General features: G+C 46.2%; 1 pseudogene; it reads left to right on the plus strand.

Moving 5' to 3' along the window:
• The first annotated feature begins 1741 nt into the window (after positions 1-1741).
• Positions 1742-1857, plus strand: LOC120094520 (small nucleolar RNA SNORA17; annotated as a pseudogene).
• The last annotated feature ends 3239 nt before the right edge of the window (positions 1858-5096 follow it).

Below are 5096 nucleotides of genomic sequence, written 5' to 3' on the forward strand. Positions count from 1 at the left end.
TGTGCCTACCATCTATTCCTTTGCTTTTCCTTCTCCAGTCCCCATTCTTTTTCTCAGACTGTAACAAAACTCGATGGATTTACATCCTGATGAGAGCAGAGCCCCACATAAACAAATCAAGCTGAGGCAAGAAAAGGAGAGTGGAGAATGGTTTGCTACCTGTGGCAGATAAGGAGGGGGGAGGGATATTTCCATGGCAATGCCATCTGGAAACAAAGAAAGCCTAGGGATTTTATTTGGGGACCTATTATGTTTATATGGGAAAGCACTTCAGGGGAGGCAAGTACATGTCTGAGCATGCTCAATGAAGGAGCACATTCCTGAACATGCTCGGGTTGAGGTCATAGTTCAAGAAGGAGAGGAGTTAGATACGCTTTGAGATGTGCCTGGTTCAAGGTCACCTAGCACATGGTCCAAGGGTTAAAGTAGAAGCTAGAAAGACAGTTGGGAATGCTCAGTGTGTGATATAAAGATGGCAGGCTGGGATGCCTCTGTATGCTGGGAAAGGATTCAGGAGGACACTGACATGGGTGGTTGTCACCGATGGTGCCTGCCTTACTTGGTTGCTAAGAAGCCATTTCCAAATACCCTGAGCCCTAGACTATGGATGGTAGGTTAGAATTTTGAAGCACCCGCACCTTCTGCATTGGCTGCTTCATGAATAAACTGCCTTTTGCAAATCTCTTTCTATAATCAACTACTGTGGGGTTGAGAAGGCAAACCCTGATCAGTTACTGTGCATGGAACTGATACTCGAGAGTGTCAATATTTTTGAACCAAAGGAAATAGGAAGGCCTGAGGTTCTGCCTCAAAGCAGAGAAAACCTTCTCTTGCCTTCCCAGGGGAGGTTTGCCATCTGGCTGGGGAAACTTCTCCCAAAAGAAATGCAGCCAGTGATCCCCATTACACTTGCATCTTAAACTGTCCTCCCTCAGCCCCAGGCTTGTTCCTCAGCTTCCGGCCCTGGAGCCTCTGGGAGGTGAGCCCTCACTGGTAGGTTAGACCTCACTGGTGTCAGGTTAGCTCACTAGGGCAGGCCTTTGAAGTTAGAGGCTGGCCTTTATTTCTGGCCACGTTTTGTTTCTTGGTCCATCACGATGTGAACAGGTTCTGCCACCAGGAGTCCCACCCGTGCTTCCCACACTGTGATGGACTGTGTCTGATTTGGTGTGCCAAGGTGAGTCCCCTTTCCCTCCAGTTGCTTCTGTCTGGTGTTCTGGCCACAGTCACACAAAGGTAATGACCACGCCCTGTCTCTGGAGATCTCACCGTAACCAAGCATCTGCCGGTCAGAGCGGACTTCACACCTGCTCTTCTTATGGCAGCTCTGAGAAGTCACCTGGGAAACTTGCTTTGCACGGCAGTGGGTTTTGAATGGAGTTCAGATTTCACCCTTGACCACTGTGCTTGTCATTTTGCCATCCCTGCCAGAACCCAAAGGAACTTTGCCTCAGGTCATTGTCTTCTCTTTGGGCTCAGTCACCTCTCATGGAAATTCTCTACAAGCCTTTGGAAATTGTCTGATGATGCCACCCTTGCCCTCCTATTTAAGCTTTAACCAGTTGGACATTCTTTGGGTTTCCATACTTTACATGTAAAAATGTACACATACGTACATTAAATAAATGTATGCCTTTTCCCCATAATGTATTGATTTCATATCTTTTGTCAATTTATCCAATTGTCATCAGGTCAATGAAAAATTGTTCCTAAAGTCTCCCCTCAAAAAGTATGTGTTCAGCCTGCCCCTAGAGGCATCGTGGGTGGGACTGCTGGATCACATGTGTAGGTGGCAGAGAGGAGAGAGGCGATGCCAATGCTCATTTCTGTGGACAGTTGAAAGATGTTCCTGGAAAAAAGCAAGCCTATGATGACTGCCAATCTAGTACCAGGGGGCCCGAACAGGGTGCTAACCTGAGATGACCACTATTTGGGTACAGAGCAGGCCTCAAGGGGCTCCCAGGATAAGGAGCAAGCCAAAGAAGACAGTCACCAGAACTGGCCTGGACAGGAAGCTAGCCTGAGATGTACCACACAGGTCTGGCAGGACAGGGAGGGTATGAACGGAGGGAGATAAGTGGGATTGGAGTGTATGATGTGAAATTCACAAAGAACCAATACAAAGTTTAAAAATGTAAAAATACATTTTTGTTGGCATACACAGGAACTGTGAATGCATTACTTTTCAGGGTCAAATAAACTACATGTGATTAAAATGTACATAGGATTTGAGAGGAGGAGATAACCCTGAATTATTTGGGGGGAGGGTCCTATACAATCACCATTTTTTTTTATAAGAGTGAGACAGGAGAGTCAGGAGAGAGTATTCATTGTTTGACAATGAATACAGAAATTAGAATGATGTGGCCACCAGCCAAGGAGTGCTGGCAGGTTGTGGACATTTGAAGAAGTCAAGAATGACTTCTTCCCTGGAGCCTCCAGGAGGCTGTGCTGCTGACCCATTGGTTTGAGTTGTGTGGGATTCATCTGGGACTGAGAATTTTGAGAACAAACTTGTGCTGTTCTAAGCCACTTAGTTGGAGGAAACCATTCCACTCATGTGGCATTGAATCTAAGGCCAAATCATCTAAATTTTCTGTCACACTTCAGTTTGTCATTCTTTTTAAAGTGGTCAAGGTATCAAGTGTTAGGTGATTGGTCCTGGCCTCTGAGAACTTTATGGTGAACTAGGAACTCATTTACAGGGCAATGAGGTCTCAACACTTCAATCCTGCCTGTGACTCCCTGGCCCTGCCTCCTCATTTTGCCTGAAGCTTAGTTGATTCACTTAGATCCCTAGAACCTCCTGTAGTGACTCAGGAAGCATCTCACAGGTGACAGATACCGAAGCATGATGCGGGAGAGGGGGCTGGGAGCATGGCTCTGTATAGAGCTGCTTGCCTAACATGTGCAGGGCCCTGGGTTTAATGTCAACACTCCAAACCCAATCCTGAACCAGTGCAGAGTGAGAGACTTTAATAGCCACAGATTTTAATAGCTATTGATTAGACATTAGCATTTAAAAGCTAGTTATGCGGTCTAAGTACAAACAAACACGCTCACTTTAAGTACAGCATTTAAAGAGGGGGACAAGCAAATCTGTGAGAGAGCCACATGCAGTTCACTCAGTTTCAGAAGGTACACACAGATTGTGTTAGAAGTCTGTCACTGTGGCAGACCCAGTAACACATGTCACTTTTGTAAACACACCTTCCTGACAGCTTTATTGATGTATACTTGCCATACAATAAGACGCATGTGCCAACATGTGCCACTTGGTAAACTTTGACACATCTATCTTTATGATTATATTCATTGTTAAATAATAAGAAGAAAATACTCACCACCCCTGAAATTTTCCTTCTGTGCTTTATAACTTGTCCTTCTTTCTGTCCCCCTGTGCCCCCTCTTGCCTGCCACCCCTCTAGGCTTCCTATCCTAGCACTCAAGTCAGGCAGCTCACACCCACCTGTAAGTCCAGCCCTTGGGGAATCCAACACCTCTAGCCTCCATGGCACTGACTCAGGCATACCTACCTACCCACACATAGACATATGCTTTAAAATGATGAAAAGAAGCCTTAGAAATTTGTATGCTGTAATTTCTCCTGGGAAAATACTCATGTAGGCTCCACAGAAGCCACAGGTTGGACGGAGCTTCCGTGCCAGGGCCAGCTGGGTAAACTGAAACAGGAGTCCTTATGTTGAAGTTTCAGCTACAGAGGTGGAACCAGACTGCTAATCTGGGTTTTGGAGAAATCAGGAGAGTGAGTGGTCATAGCCAGATTCTTGTAAAAGTGTAGTCAAGTGCTTCCCTCTGCTCGCAGGCAGTGAGTGAGGTCTTGGCACCTCATCCATGACTCCTCCCCCACCCAGCCCTGTGCTTTAGCCATTATAAAAGGAGGCTCACTTTGAAGCGACCAAGCAACCAGCTGCCTTTGCTGGTTCTGTATTCCTCGGTCTTCTCTTTTAATGAAGACATCTCCCCTCTCCAGCTGATTAGAACCTTTCTTTAGCCGATGGGACTAGACGTTGCCTGACTCTAGAAATGTAGACAAGATCAATGGAGACCTTTAAATTCATTTTAATTTGTCTTCTGATGATCTGACAGTTGACAAAGTGACCAGAAGGGCAACACTGACAACCATGAAGCTCTAAGAATGCAACAGGGGATTCTGACCTTCTGAGGCCTCCTGTCTTCTTGACAGAGCTTCAAGGGTGGGAGGCAAGTTCCTCCTGTCCTGACCCTGCTCTGTTGTATGGAGTGCCTAGTTTTCTGTCTGTGGAATTCAGGGTCAGTTTATCTTTTGAGTAGGTTCTTGACCATTGGGTCTGGAGTCCCTGAGACTCTACCAGGAAGCTGCAAGTCTACAGGTAACTGTGGCTGCCTGAAGTGGCTGCAGCTGCGACAGCATGTGTTTCCAGGTTTGGGAGGTCGCAATGTTGGGGGTTCATCCTCTTTGTAGACATCTTCTTTGAGATCTTAGGTAAGGGAGGCCTCAGGTGTCTGACTTGGTCAGACAGAAATTGGAAAACCATTCTTGGATAATCAGGGTCTGTGGGGGAGCAGTTCTGAAAGCCAGAGACATAGTTTGATGGTGGGCATTCTCCCAGCACACGGGAGCAGAAAGAGTGAGCAGAGCCCTTGTATGCATGCCATTCATTGCTCCCTGCCCTGGTAGAGGATGCGGCATGACCAGGTCCTCTAAACTCCTGTGACACTGATGATGGACTGTTACCTGGTGAGCCAAGAGAAGCCTTTCCTCAATTAAGTTGCATTTGCCGGGTATTTAGAGAAAGAAAGCAATGTGGGGAAGGGGGCAAAATGAGAATTTAAGAAGGACTCATGGGAAGTGAAAGGAGAAAGGAGACAGGTGGGTGGATGGGTTGGGGGTAGAGACTCGACTAGACAAATTCTGCTTGAAACTATCATAATGATGCTTAACACTTTGCATGCATGCTACTTAAAAAAAAATAAATGGCCAGAGAGATATGTGGGTGGTGCTCCATCTGCTTAGTATACTGCATAGTATTCTGACCCCTTTTTGGAGCCTATCAATTTTTACCTTGAATCACTTGTTAAATAAACTTCCTATT

This window comes from Rattus norvegicus, chromosome 8 (assembly GCF_021556685.1).
Source record: "Rattus norvegicus strain SHRSP/BbbUtx chromosome 8, alternate assembly SHRSP_T2T, whole genome shotgun sequence".
NCBI lineage: Eukaryota > Metazoa > Chordata > Mammalia > Rodentia > Muridae > Rattus > Rattus norvegicus.